The sequence below is a fragment of the Otolemur garnettii genome, unplaced genomic scaffold, assembly GCF_000181295.1.
Source record: "Otolemur garnettii isolate 467f Iridium unplaced genomic scaffold, OtoGar3 scaffold00032, whole genome shotgun sequence".
Taxonomy (NCBI): Eukaryota; Metazoa; Chordata; class Mammalia; order Primates; family Galagidae; genus Otolemur; species Otolemur garnettii.
The window spans coordinates 6,926,106-6,942,240 of record NW_003852427.1 but is presented as its reverse complement, the minus strand read 5'-3'; the positions used below and the strand labels follow the sequence as shown (position 1 = coordinate 6,942,240).

At 36.8% G+C, this 16,135-nt stretch overlaps 1 protein-coding gene and 1 non-coding gene across 2 annotated transcripts in view; one reads left to right on the top strand and one right to left on the bottom strand.

Annotated features, from left to right (window-relative positions):
• Positions 1 to 16,135, top strand: part of STAG1 (stromal antigen 1) — a 412,760-nt gene that overhangs the window by 51,036 nt on the left and 345,589 nt on the right. The gene's annotated exons all lie outside the window — the stretch shown is intronic.
• On the bottom strand, positions 1,404 to 1,595 carry LOC111725187. The gene has a single exon (XR_002773314.1). It is a non-coding gene; the product is annotated as a U2 spliceosomal RNA (small nuclear RNA).

The window sequence follows — 16,135 nt, the reverse complement described above, 5'->3', positions numbered from 1 at the left end:
TCAGGCACTACTTACTATCTTTTCTCTCTACTCTTCACACTTCCCTCCTTTTGTAATATTTCTTTACTTTCAAAAACTTTCCTTTTGTGATAGTTCCCCTCTTACTCTTCTTTCAACCTCAGCCTATAAAAACTTGCCACTTTAAGATTAGGCCCTCTAATGATTCTTGGATCCAGCTAAGGAATTTTGTAAGGTTACTGAGTTTAATATCTGATATATTCTCTATTCAAGGACAATATATTAAATGGATTTTTAAAAATACTACATTTTAAGCTTACTAGGTTTGCTTCTCCAGTTTTGCTGATGAATTTAATAATTACATTTTAAGCTTACCAGCTTTGCTTCTCCAGTATTTACCAGCTTGTTCACATGCTTGGGAGAGAAGGCCAGGCCCAACAATGGATGGCAAAAGCTAGTTGGACCTATCCTTAACAGGATTTACAGAGGCTTGGCTCCTCTCCCCAGAATCTGGACTGTGTTGTGAGATTTGTCTTTATAACTAGTAAAAGAACACGTAAGTAGGGCCCCCTTGAAGCATTTTGTAAAGCTGTAGATTGGACTAAAATTCAGGCTTCTGCCCAAGAACCAAATGAACCAATTCATAACCATTATAACAGATTCTAGATTGTAATCAGAGAAATCTCTGTCTTTCTCATGGGTCTTGACTTTACTAGCGTCCCCCTTAATTATATGTTAATGGTATCTTCTAAGAACTTTCTCAGTTGAAAGAGCTTGTCTGGAATGGGAGACTATACCAGCTCCTGACCTTGTTAATTTGATAAAACACTTGGCTCACACCTAAAAAATACCAGTAGAAGGAAGGCTACTAAAATCCCAAACCTCCAATTATGGCAGATAAATCCTCCCAGAGAAAACATTTGAGGCTGAGTGACACAAATCTGATCCACAAAAGCCACCTTCTCATGTCTGTGTTTACAATAATCAGCCTGGCCCCTGGGAGAAAAGCTATTACAAATGTTAGCAAACTAAACAGTCGTCTTCACTTCACATTTTGGCTTCTCCTTTCTCATGAAGGGCCTCTAGGATATCTAGGAACTTTTTCTAGTCCTATCTCTTAATCACTTCAGGAAAACCACTCTTCAAATTGGCAATGAAATTCTGTCTATTCATTGTCAGTCATGACTGCGCTATTAGTGCTCACCCCACCAATCTTAACCAGCCTCTGCCTTGAATAAGAAGGAGATTCAAGTGGTGGGAGTTGTAATAAACCATTGACAGATTTTCTATCCTGGTTCATTATTTTTCACCTTGGGCTTTTACAGGATACCCGGTCATCTTATTGGTAGAATCTGCTTTAGCTCATTTATTGGGACAAGAGTTTTTAAAAAATACCATGGTTATTTCTGAAAGAGAGAAATAACTTTTTTAAACCCTGGGTAGGTATGGGGTGCATTGTTCCTAGAGGTATTGTAATACCAGATCAGTGCATAAAGTGGCTGGAGCAAGCTCCTTTTCCATCTCTCTACTCCAAAAATCCATTTACTATATTGTCCTTGAATAGAGAACATAACAGATATTAAACTGGTAAGATCAGATAACTACACATGATCTTAGCCAAAAGGCCAAGAACTGGTAATTTTAGAGTTTGATAAACCCACTGATCTGCTGGATTCTATCAGTGTTGCTCTGCTCGTTTTTTATTCTGTCCTATACACTAAAGACATCTCTGCTGGCCCCCCAAATGCCCTACTGAAACAGATACCTATATTTATGGGCCATATCATCAATAGGTCATTGGTAGAAGTCACCCTCAATCAAAATTCAGATTTATCCTACCAAGCTCTTAAATAATATTAAACAATATTCCTTGAGCCATTCCACCTTATAAGATATGAGACCCATAATTAAAGAATATAAAACTCAAGGCTTAATAATTTCTTAAACTCTAGCCCCTGGAATGCTCTCATTATCTTGATAGAAAAACCCAGTCACAGGACCTTCCTTCACCACTTTTGTTTCCCATCCTGTTAGAGGTCTTCTAAATTTAGATTGCTTACACCTCAGGTTTAGATATATGTCTCCGTCAGTATTCTTCCCTTTTATGAACTTCTTTTGGTAACTCTTTCTCATGTAGTTCTTTCTTGGTGTAACAGTCCTAATCCTGCTACTATTACTGTGTTTTCCCAAAAATAAGACTCTTAGATTTACTTTTTCTCAAGAAGACACACTTGGCTCAGAGCCTGTGACTCAAGCAGCTAAGGCGCCAGCCACGTAAACCTGAGCTGGTGGGTTCAAATCTAGCCCGGGCTCACCAAACAACAATGACGGCTGCAGCAGAAAGATAGCTGGGCGTTTTGGCAGGCACCTGCAGTCCCAGCTACTTAGGAGGCGGAAACAGGAGAATCGCTTGAGCCCAGGAGTTGGAGGTTGCTGTGAGCCATGATGCCACAGTGGCACTCTACCCAGGGTGACAGCTTGAGCTCTGTCTCCAAAAAAAACCAAAGAAGACACACTAGGGCTTATTTTCAGGGAATGTCTTCCTCTCTATGCTGAAATGCCTGGAGTGGCTATGCAGACCCATCACTACGTCTTGTTACTAGGGTAGGGCTTATATTTAACAAATGCATAGAAATCCTGCTAGGGCTTAGTTTTGGGGTAGGTCTTATTTTCGGTGAAACATGGTAACCCTTCTTTGATGAGGACTCTCCCCAAAAAGGTTTTATAAGAGACATCATTAGATGATGCTAAACTGTTATGATTTACAGATGGGTCATAGTTAAAGGCTTACACTGGTAAATACTGTGCAGAAGATGCAGTTGCTACTTTCGTAGTTATTGAAGCAACCTTCTTACCTGGGTTCCTTCTGTTCAGCATGATATAAACTTTCTGCCCTTACTTGGACTTGCCTCCTTGCTAAATTAGGAAAATCTGCTAATACACGTACATGTAGTAGGTATGCTTTTGGGGTTACTCATTATTTTAAAATGTTATAGAAGCAGGATTTCCTCACTTCCACTGGAAGAATGGATCCCTGAATGAGACTTATTAAATGTCATCCAGCTACCAGCTATTTTGGCTGATATCAGAATTCCTGGGCATTCAAGGTTAGACTCTATGAAGGATAGAGGAAATCATCTTGTTGATAATTTTGTAAGAAATACAGCTACTAAAGCTTTAGTCAGTCAAATCTCCGTCATGGTCCTACTAAAAGAACTTTCAAAAGATGATTTGAGAACAGTTGTCAAAGATGCACAAAATTCAGATCCAGAAGGTAAAAAATAAAATTGGAAAAATCCTGGCTGCTGATTTGATATAAGACAACTATGATTTGGACCTGTTATAAATGAGTTCTCCCAAATAAATATATGCTGTTTAATAAAATATATGCTGTTTGCTATGGTATATGATTTGACAGCTGTCAATTAATTTAAACTATTGGTGGGACAACGTAACAAAAGATAAACTGCTAAAATTGCTTATTTGGCTTATGTCACTTGTCTTAAATTTAATCCCGTAAAAGGTGTATACATTGTTTCTATACATTTTATTTTAATTAATCTAACAGGCTGTTTAGGTTTGGCAAATTTTATGTAACTACTACTTTCCCATAAATATTCTCCCGTAAATATTACCCATTACTTCAAAGTTATCCCTTATAGACAAGGCACCGCTTCTGCTTTACCCAAAATTCTTCTAGAGAAAATTATTCCCATTTTAGGAACTGCCCTTGAATTTCATGGTGACTAGGGAATTGACCTTACTGGCCATGTAATAAAACAGGTATGGTCATTTTGGTCCATTTTACATTTCTGTCATACTCATTATCTCCCATTTTATGCCCTGTAGAACAAACAAATGGAACTGTAAAAAAGCCAGGTGACAAAATTTATAGAAATCATACACCTTTCTTGGTGTAGGGTTTTTCCTTTGGTATAATTAAATTTGAAAGGCATTCCCTTTGGGGCCCACAAACTCTATAATGTTTTAAAATAATTATAATTTGTCATACACATTTGGGTCCTTCCAAATTTGACCCTCACTTTTAATAAAAGTAGACATACTCTCTGTTTTAAGGACATTATGAAAATAATGGATAAGAAAATATGCTTTGGTAGAATAGTCTTTCCACAGTATACTCATGGGAGATAAAGACCTAAAGCACCATAGTCTGCAACCTGTTGGCTTTGTCCCCTAAAGAAGAACCTAAAGAACTCTTGCCAAATTCTTTGAAAGGGTCTATATTGAGTCTTTCTCATCAATTTCTATGCTGCCAAGTTCAAAGGCATTGTCTCCTAGATCTACATCTCATCCAAAAATGGCTCTTATTCCTTATTGGACCAGTACCTCAACAGATGATTTAAAACTAAAGTTAACCTGTAATTGAAACAGGTGACATCCATAGTACACTGCTATCTAAGATGCTTTGGACTAGGCCAGTATGGCCTTTCTCTTTTATATTTTATTTTGTTTATTTTGGAGGCAGGATCTCACTCTTTTGCCCAGGGTAGAGTACAGTGGCATCATTATAGCTCACTGCAGCTTCAAATTCCTGGGCTCAAGCAGTCCTCCTGTCCATAGTAGTTGGGGCTACAGGCACATGCCACCATGCCTAGTTAATTTTTTCTGTTTTTTGTAGAGACAGAGTCTTGCTCTTGCTCAGGCTGGTCTTGGACTCCTGATCTCAATCAATCCTTTTGCCTCAGCCTCCCAGAGTGCTAGGATTATAGGCATGAGCCACTATGCCAGTCCCTAGTCTCTTCTTAATTTGTCCTTATTTTCCTGGAAAAGCGGTGCTGTAATTTACATTTCCCAGTCTGTTGCTGCAAGGCAAAGCTTAATGAACTATTATATATGTCAGCAAAGACCCTGCTGTATACTTTTAGTCTACACCGTAACATATTTCGCTGATGTTCCCCATGTAACTCTTTAAATTGTGTATCTAGCGTTTTTTACAAGAGTTAAGTTTTTGGACTCATTTATGTAGATTCTGTGCTTCATCCTAACAGTACCTAAGGTCTACAGAAAATACTTCAAAATTAAATTCAAATGGGGTGTGGTGGTTTATGCCTGTAATCCCAGCACTTTGAGAGGCTGAGGTGGGAGGATAACTTTATACCCAGAATCTGAGACCAGTTTGGGTAACAAAACAAGACCTTATTTCTACAAAAAGAAGAAAAAATAGCTCAGTGTGGTTGGGAATATTTCTTGATTTAATTTAAATTGGCAAAATCTAAACATTCGTTGACATTAATTTACACCATCATATGAAAAGAGATACCTTAACATGAGACAAATCAAACGGGATGGGCCTCATTTGTTAGAGCCTTTTTCTCCTTCAGTCAGAGGCATCTACTTAGAAACAGTGGTCAAAATTCATTCTTAACAATTGAGTCTATAACTGATTGTACAGCTCAAGCCATTGTAGCTCAACAAACTTACCTAGGTTCTCTTGCCAAAGTGGTTTTAGATAACTGGATTGCTCTGGATTACTTCTTACACCTTAAAAAAGGTGGTACTTGTGCATTTGCTAACCTGGATAAATTCCTCTGGAGAAATATAAGATAAAAAAAAAAGGCCAAGTCACCTGGTTCTAACAGGTTTCACCAGATACATCTAGATTTTTTGATCGTTCAGGTGGTTACCTTCAAAACTGGGCTTCTGGTTAGTTTAGAGTTTTCTTTTTATTATTTTGAGACAGTCTCATTCTGTTGCTCAGGCTAGAGTCCCATGATGTCAGTATAGCTCACAGCATCCTTAAACTCCTGGATACAAACGGTCTTCCTGCTTTAGTGTCCTAAGTAGCTGGGACTACAGGTACCCAGCACAATGCTCTGCTTATTTTTTCTACTTATTAGTCGAGATGGAGTCTTGTGCTTGCTTTGACTGGTCTCAAACTCCTGAGTTCAAGGTATCCTCTGGCCTTGGCCTCCCAGAGTGCTAGGATTACACTGCACTTACTGTATAGCTATTATAAAACTAGATTTATCATTTTGTTACTGATTACTCTTTATATTATGATCTTCTTTATTTTTTTGAGAAAGAATCTCGAGCTGTTGCCCTGGGTAGAGTGTTGTGGGCCATAGCTCACAGCAACCTCCAACTCTTGGGCTCAAGCAGTTGTGTGTTTCATTTGTTTGTTTGTTTGCTTGTTTTTGCCTATTTTTAGTAGAGATGGGGTCTTGAACTTGTGAGCTCAAGCAATCCACCCTCCTTGGCCTCCCAAAGTGCTAGGATTACAGGTGTGAGCCACTGCACTGGCCTACAGTATGGTCTTGAAACTCTGCTCTTATTGCCTAATCTTTATAAAGCCAGTATGGAAACACGACTATTTATTTTCTGATGATTTTGTGTCTTGCAGCTGTGCTGCATTTGTATATTAGTTTTAAAAGTTTTCTTGTGTGAGAGCTTTTCTACATAAAAGATCGTGTTATTTGTAAGTAGAGAGTTTTCTTTCTTTCTTTCCAATTTGGATGCATTTTATTTCATTTTCCTGACTTACTGTTTTGGCTAGGATTTCTGGTACTATGTCGAATAGAAATGGCGAATGTGGGCATCCTTGCCCTATTTCAGATCTGAGCAGGAGAACTTTTAGTCTTTCACCATTGAGTATAATGTTAGCTGTGGATTTTTCATATATCACCTTTTTGGGTATTGAAGAAATTCCCTCCTGTTCAGTTTGTTGAATGTTTTATCATAGAAATGTGTTGGGTTTCATCAAATACTTTTTCTACATTGAGATGATTATGTGATTGCCTCCCTTTCTGTTAATATTGATTTTTGTATGTTGGATCGTGTTTGCATTCTACGAATGAAACTTAGTTATGGTGTATGATCTTTTTAATATGCTGTTGAGTTTACTTTGCTTGTGTTCAGTCTCGAAACATTTTAAAAAATAATTATCTTTTGTTTTTTATACATGTATTATGCCAATCTTAGTAAATGGCAGGGGCTATGATTCTTTTTTTTTTTTTTTAAAGAGTATTCAGAGTTTATTCGAAGACACACAAAGCTTAACAGTAGAGAGGGGTTGTTGAAACACCTCACCTTGTTCCTTTTATAGATAGTTTATATAGCCTGGTATTTTAGTTGTTATTCATAACCTTATGCTTCTGTACTACTTTGTTTGGATTATGCCTGAATTAAGGGAGTATATTGTTCTCCAGTAAGGCTACAGGCAGATCTACCATTTACCTATTAAACTGACAGGTTTAATGTCACATATCAAAGCTGCTGATTTAAGTCATATAATGAAATATTCATGATTGTTTGATAACAATGTTAAATCCTAGCATATTCTTTTTTTTAAGGATGTGTCATACACTGAGATCCCACCCCCCTCCCTCCTTCCTTCTCTCTACCCTTCCTTTTCTTCGCCCCCTCCCTCCTCTCTCCATCTGTTCTCCCCTTTCCCCACCCCTCACTGTGTCATTAATTGTCTTTAATTGTTCTCATATTAAAATTGAATACATAGGATTCATGCTTCTTCATTCTTAAGATGCTTTACTAAGAATAACGTGTGCCACTTCCATACAGATTAATACAAATGCTGTGAAGTCTCCATTTTTTTAATGGCTGAATAGTATTCCATGGTATATATGTACCACAGCTTGTTAATCCATTCCTGGTTTGGGGGGCATTTAGGCTATGTCCACATTTTGGCGATTGTAAATTGAGCTCGATAAACAGTTTAGGGCACATAGGCAAATGGTCATCTGTAGCATTTCTGAACCATAATTTATATTTAGTCAGTGATATACCATAACAAGTTTAAATGATTATATTTTCCTCAGTGAAAGTCAGTTGATACTTCGTGTGTATGTGTGTGTGTGTTTCAATGGTTCTGCATCAGTGGATTCAAACAATTGTGGATTGAAAATATTTGAGGAAAAAGTGGATGGGGTGTCTTTATTGAGCAGTACAACTTTATTTTCTGTATTTCCTAAATAATAGAATGTAATAACTATATATCATGTACATTGCATTTGGTATCATAAGTAATTGAAAAATGATTTAAAGTATACAAAAGGATGTGCTTAGGTTATATGCAAATACTACACTTTTATATAAGGGACTTGAGCATCTGTGGAGTTGGTGTTTGTGGGCGTAGGGAGGTATGAAACCAATCCCCATAGATAATGAGGAATGACTGTATATGTAAATATTTATGTCTTTATATATTTATTTACCACTAGTTAAAACATTCACAGAGTAGACTGGTTTTATTTCATTTTATTTTTATTTATTTATTTATTTATTTAGAGACAGAGTCTCACTATGTTGCTCTGGGTAGAGTGCTGTAGTGTTACAGCTCACAGCAACCTCCAACTCCTGGGCTTAAGTGATTCTCTTGCCTCAGCCTCCTTAGTAGCTGGGACAACAGGTGCCTGCCACAATGCCCAGCTATTTTTTGGTTGTATTTGTCATTGTTGTTTGGTGGCCTGGGCTGGATTCAAACCCTCCAGCTCTGGTGTATGTAGCTGTTGACTTGTAGACTATGTAGACTTGAGCTACAGGCGCCAAGCCTATTTCATTTTATATAAAGTATAAATATTTCATCCTTATCTTGGACAAACTTTAGGTGTTGATATGTCTGCTTAAAATTTAAAAATATTTTGTTTATAATTTTTCATGAAAACATAAATGAGGATTTATCACTCTCCTTCCCACCTACTCAGAACTACCTCCTTCCCCCTTCCCATTTTATGTAAGTAGATAGTATTACATACTACCCTGTATTTGTTTTTCTCCCTGCTCATATAATCTTTTAGTTACTTACATCCTTACTTAGATGTATAGGCTTTTTGTGATAATTTAAAAAAAAATTGCTATATATACTTCTCTTGTGCAACTCTTTTACTAATTACCCTTTGAAAGGCATTCTCCCATCTAAGGTATTATGACTCCATAATGAATGTTTCATGCTGTATTATATAAAAATTCAGCCATTCCCACATTTAAAGGAATATATGCTATTTCCAGTTTTTTGTCTTTTTAGACAATCTTATGTTTTTGAATGTAAGTCTTTACTTTGTGTGATGCTTTCTTCCTCATGGGATAGATTTCTAGGAGTAAAATTGCTGGGTTAAAGGGTTTTTATATTTTTTATTTTAGTAGATGTTGCCAAATAGCTTTTCACAGAAATTTTCCACCAGTAATGTGTGAGAATTCTTCCTTTTACATCCTTGCCAGCAATAGAGCTATAGTTTGTTAAAAGTTTGCCAGCCCAATAGGTATAATGTTATGTCTCATTGTTATTTTTGATTTAAATTTCCTTAGTAGTTGTGAACTTGAAACTTTTTTCCTTATGCTTGTAGATACCTGCTTCTGTTATTTTTTGAATTATTTTTGATATCCTTTGTTCAAATAAAGTTTGTCCAAAGTTGAAGTTTTCTTGTCTTCTTCAAATTATAAAAGCTCACTGTGTGTGCTTTATAAAAATATTACCTGTGTTGCAAATGTTTTTTATTTTTCCCCAGATAAAAAACCCTTAATTTTTAAATATGAATTTCTTTATTTTCTAGTTTTAATTAGTGAAGCTGTTATCTGGGCCTTTTCCTTCTATTAGCTGTATTTTTTACAATTCACATTCATCTTTACTTTGGTTCTGTATGTTGGATATCATTAGGGTATCTACTTTTTCTTGTAGAAAATTATCAGCACCCATTGCCTTGAGTGATTGTCTTACTTTGTATAAAAATTGCATATTTATAGTAATCTTTTTCTAAGTTGCATCATTTTGTTATATATTCATCTGTTCCTGTATTAATACTGTATTGATGTATTTTCTGTGAAATTCTACTATGTGTTGTTATTTGAAGCAGTTTCCAACTGACTCTTCCTTTTCACTGTTGACTGTTATACAGCATTCATTCTTACAGATAAGCTTGATCATTTTTTACCTTAAAGATATCACAAAATAGGGGTGGTGCCTGTGGCTCAAGGAGTAGGGTGCCAACCCCATATATCAGAGGAGGCAGGTTCAAATCTAGCCCTGGCCACACACACAAAAAAAAATTTCACAAAATAGGGCGCTGGCCACATACACAAAGGCTGGCTGGTTTGAGCCCAGCCTGAGCCTGCTAAACAGCAATGACAACTGCAACCAAAAGTAGCCAGGCATTGTGGTGGGCACCTGTAGTCCCAGGTACTTGGGAGGCCAAGGCAAGAGAATCACTTATGCCCAAGAGTTTGAGGTTGCTGTGAGCTGTGATGCCACGGCATTCTACCGAGGGTGACACAGTGAAACTCTGTCTAAAAAAAAAAAAATTCACACAACCTTTTGGATTCTAATTTGAATGACATGGGACAATTGGCATTTCTGTGATAGTGCTTTACAAATATATCAAAGTGTTTATGCTTTTTAATAATATAGATTTTTTATATTAGTGCCAACTTAACTAAATTTATTCTAAAGTCTCATAGGCACTGTTACCATTGAGAATGTTTTAATTTCATTTCCATTTCTAAGATTATTGTCTCAGTCCATTTAGGCTGCCATAACAAAATACCTTAGAGTAGGTAATTTATAAGCAATAGAAGTTTATTTTTGTGCTTGAAGGTGGGATGTCCAAGATTAGGATGCCAGCAGATTTGATTTTCATGATTTGGTGAGGTCTTGCTCTTTGCTTCATAGATGACACTATCTTGTTGTGTCCTCACATGGCAGATGGAGCAAGGCAACTCTCTTCAACCTTTTCTAGAAGGGCACTAATTCCATTCATGAGGGTAGAGCCTACATGCCTTAATTACTTCTAACTCTACCTTTTGGTACTTTCACATAGGGTATTAGGTTCCAACTGATGAATTTTGGGCATTACCAGCATGTAGACCATGGCAATCACTGTTTCTCCAGTGGAAAAAGCTGTTGACTTTTGCATATAGTTATGTATCATAGAAAACATTTTGGTCAATCATGGACTACATTTGTGATGGTGGTCCCATAAGATTATAACAGAGTTGAAAAATTCCTATGGTCTAGTGATGTTGTAGCTGTCATGATGTCACAGTGTAATGTATTGCTCACATGTTTGTGGTGATGCTAGTGTAAAGAAACCTACTGTGCTGCTAATCATTCAAAAATGTAGCACATACAGTTATTTATAGTACATAATACTTGATAAGAAATGATTTTGTTATATCATTATTTCAGAGTGTATTTCTTTTAATAAGAAAAATGTTAACTATAAAACAGTCTTAGGCAGGTCCTTCTGGAGGTATTCCACAAGAAGGCTTTGTTATCATAGGAGATAACACTCCATGGTTGTAACTGCCTCTGAAGAACTTGCCTAGGGACAGGACATGGAACTGGAAAGCGGTGATATTGATGATCTTGACCCTATGTAGGTACAGGCTAATGTGTCTTAGTTTAAAAAAAAAAGTTTACAAGTAAAAACATAGCAATCTGATTTTTTTTTTCCAGTTTTTGGCTGGTACTGGGTTTGAACCTACCATCTCTGGCATGTGGGGCCATCACCCCCGTTCCTTTGAGCCACAGGTGCTACCCGTGAATTTTAAAATATCTTAGATCTTACAGAATAAGTATATAAAGAAAAAATATTTTTGTACAGCTATACAGTGTGTTTATGTGTTAAGCTAAGTAATACTACCAAAAAATAAAAAAAGTTAAAATGAAAAGTTTATAAAATAAAACTTTCAGTAAGCTGAAGTTAATTTATCAAGGGAAGAAAATAATGTTTTAAAATAAATTTAGCATTAAGTCTACAGTGTTTATAAAGTATTATAGAAGTATATAGTAATGGCCTTCATATTTACTTACAACTCTTAGTCACTGACTCAACCCAGAGCAACTTCCAATCTTGCAAAGCTCCATTGTAAGTGCTCTACACAGGGATTCCATATTTTATCTTTTATACTATACTTTTAGTGTACCTTTTCTGTATTTAGATATATTTAGATACACAGATGCTTACCATTGAATTAAAATTGTTTATGGTATTCAGCATAGTCATATGCTGAACAGGTTTATAGGGTAGGAGCAGTAAATAGTACTATCGAGGTTTGTGTAAGTACACTCTATGATGTTTGCACAAATGCAAAATCACCTAATCACACATTTCTTAGGACATATTTTATCATTAAATAATACATGACTAATATTTTTCTTTTCTCAATCCATCAACTGATGAATGGATAATGGTATTTTTACATGATAGAATATTACTTAGCCACCAAAAGAAATGAGGTATTGATTTATGCTACAACATGGATGAATGTTTAAAACAGTTTGCTATGTGAAAGAAGCCAAGCACAAAAGTTCATATAGTGTATTATTCCATTTATATGAGCTGTTAAGAATAAGCAAGTGTACAGAAACAAAACGTAGGTTAGTGATTGTCAGAGACTAGGGGTGGGAGGATAAGAAGTGACTGCTAAATGAGTGTGGGATATGCATATCTCTTAGATGTGGTGAAAATATTCTAGAATTAGATAGTGATAGTGGTTACACAACTTTGTGAATACACTAAAAATTATTGGATTGTATAGTTTAAAAGGACACTAAAAATTATTGGATTGTATAGTTTAAAAGAGTGAATTTTATGGTATGCATTATGTGGGGAAAAAAATAGTGACAATAGCTCTGTCAGTTAGAGTTGACGTTGGCATTAGATCTGCGGTTCCCATCTCCCAGGCTGTGAACTGGTACTGGTCTGTGGCCTGTTAGGAACCGGGCTGCACAGCTTCACTGCCTTAGCCCTGCCTTCTGTCCACTGCACCCCCACCCTATGCCTGAAAAAACTGTCTTCCAAGAAACCTGTTCCTAGTTCCCGAAAGATACTGGTCTGTGGGCTGTTTGGAACCAGGCTGTATGGCAGTGGGTAAACATCAACAAAGCTTTGGCATTTCAGCCATTCCCCATTGCTCACATCATTTCTTGAGCTCTGCCTTCTGTTTCCAGTCTGCCACCCCATCCATGGAAACATTGTTTTCCATGAAACTGGTCTCTGGTGACAAGTAGGTTAGGGATCACTGCATTAGGTAACAGAAAACTGAACTACTCTGGCTTTACAAAACAGAACTTTATTTGTTATACATACTAAGAGGAGTATTACAAGTATTGACTCACTGGGGCAGTGGTATCAGAGCAAGATGACTCCATGATTAATTCTTGGCCTCTCCCTCATGTTTGCATATGGCTATTGTGGCCCCAAGGATTAGAAGAACTAGGGCAGGGAAGCAACATTGATTGGACCAGGAACTCCAAATCAGTCTTCACATTTCAACGGCTAGACCATACTATGTGGTCACTCTTGGTCTGGATGTTGGGACAAGATAATGGTGGGAAATGAGGTTTGGTTCAGCAAGTTTCTGCCATAGCTTTTCTGTCTATATACTCTGTCTGTCAGTTTTGAGACAGTATCTCACTCTGTTGCCCAGTCTAAGTGCAGTGTAGTGAGTAGAATCATCATAGTTCAAAATCCTGGGCTCAAGCAATCCTCCTGCCTCAGCCTCCCAAGTAGCAGGGACTGTAGGCCTGTACTACTACGCCTGGCCAATTTCTTTTCTTTTCTTTCTTTTTTTTTTTTTTTAAGAGATGAAATCTCACTATGTTGCTCAGGCTCCTGCCTTTACAAAAGTGATCCTCCTACCTCTCCCAAAGGGCTGGGATTATAGGCATCAGCTACCATGCTTGGCCTAGATCCTTATTTTAACTATTTTATAATTTAATGTTCATACCTTAGAAGAATATTTAATATTGGGAGTTTAGCTTTTTGACATAGGGTCTCACTCTGTTACCTGGGATAGAGTGCAGTGACCTGATCACAGGCTACTACATCCTCAAACTCCTGGGTTCAAGCCATCCTTCCACCTCAGCCTCCAAAGTAGCTAGAACCATAGGTGCAAGCTGCCATGCCTGGCTAACTTTTCTGTTTTTTGTAGAGCCAGGATCTCACTCTTAACCCAGGCTGGTTTCAAACTCCTAGACTCAAACAGTCCTCCTGCCAAAGGTCTAGGAATACATGCTTGGGGCCACTGTGCCTGGCCAATATTGGTTTGTTAATCTCAATTATGTTTAAGTAGCTTTCACAATTGACTTGCTTTTTTTTCTCTTAAAGTTCTCTACATTTTCAGACATCTCTGGAGCATTTTGTTTTTTAGGGAAACAGGAGGAAGGAACCAATTATGCAAGGCTCCATTTACCTTAAAAAATAGCTATCAGTAGTAGTACACCTGCACTAAAATGTTTATTACAGCATAATTCACAATTGCAAAGATATGGAATCATCCTACTTGCCCATTAGTTCATGAGCAGATAAAGAAAATGTGGTATGTGTGTATATATGTATACCTATATACACCCTCCCCCCCCAATAAAAAGGAATGAAATAATGTCTTTCATAGCAACTTGGATGGAACTAGATAGAGTCCATTATTCTAAATGAAGTTGATATCAGGAGTGGAAAACCAGACACTACACGTTGTCACTAATAAGTGGGAGCTAAACTTTATGTGTACATGTGGGCACAAAGAAATGTAGAGGATATTGAAAGGTAAACATGGGGAGGGAGGGAGAGGGATGAGAGATTAAAAACTTTACCTTTCGGGTATAGTGAACACTGTATGGTGATGGGCACACTGAGAGCCTTGACTTCAGCATTGTACAAAACAATGATATCCATTTATATCCATGGAACAAAAACAGTTGCACCCTCTTAATATTTTGAAATAAAAAAGAATAGTTTTATTGAGTGTTAGAATTGACATACAATAAATAGCACATATTTAAAGTGTATAATTTATTAAGTTTAGACATAGTGTACGTGGTTATGATTATGTTTATGGAAAATTTCAGTCACCACAGTCACGATACTTATTTTGAAAAATCAACCTTATTTGGGAATAGTATGCTTCAGTGGGTTCATTTTCAGTATACATTTTTAGTTTTGACAGATGTGTAGAATTTTGTAACCACTACCATCACAGTCAAGATGAAAACATTTCTAGCACTCCAGAAAGTTTCCTGTGTTGCTTCCCACTCAGTCACCCTCTACCACTCTGTTCTCAGACAACCACAGTTCTGCTTTCTGTCACTATAGGTAACAGAATTTTTCCCTAAAGAATTTTACATAGGTGGAATTATACAGTGTATACTATTTTATTTTGGCTCTTTATGGTGAGCCGAATGTCTTTTAACAGTCATACACATGATATTGGATGGATATATTCCATATATTCCATGAATATATTCCAGTCTGTGCATTCATTCACTTCTTTTTTGACATTGGGGTTGTTTTTAATTTGGAGCTATTTTGCATAAAGCTCCTTTATGATTAAGGAGCTTGTTCACTTTTGTGAACAAGTCTTTGTTTGGATATGTGTTTATTTCCATAAATACTTAAGTCTTTATTGTTTGAAAGTATTTCCCCGTAGGCCTTAGTTACAATTACTATGCCTAAGAAAAATAGCAACAATTTCTTACTATAATATAATATCTAGCCTGTATTCAAATTTACCCATTTAATTTCAAGACTTTCTTTTTTTTAGGATACATTAAAATTTGGTTTAATAATTCTTTGTAGCAAAAAAAAAAAAATCACATTTGTAGTGAACAAACAACAAATATTTTTAGGCTATTATTTTTAACTACCATCCCATGAATTCATAGGGAAGAGGTTCCAGTAGCTCAGGGAGGCACTTTGCCTTTGAATGTGACAAAGGGTTGACTTTTGAATTCATGGGAAATAGGTTCCAGCACCTTGTATCACTGTTACATGAGGTCTAATTGGTCACCCTGTGTGCTATGCTGTACACCTATTATGCCATGAGCTCGTGGGGAATAAATAGGTTCTTGCACCTAAAAACATGGGTCAACTGGTATTCCTGTGTGCTATGTTACATGCTTTATGCCATGAATTCATAGGGAATGGGTTCCAGGAGCTCAGGCTCCTTTCCATTGGTTTTCACAAAGTGAGCTTCTCTGGGTGGAAGCTGGCACTTCAGTTGAAGCCAGGTACCTTTCTCTTTGGCTTCCTTCTTTTTCTGATCATTTTCCTTCACACATTTAGGAAGCTATCTCGGCTCTTAGAGTGCTTAATATGTTCAATATGAACATTAATCCTCTTGGCAATAATCTTGCCCTTAACTTGTTTGTTTACAACAATGCCAACAGCATACTGGGTAACATTGTAGACTCTTACAGTTTTGCCATGGTAAC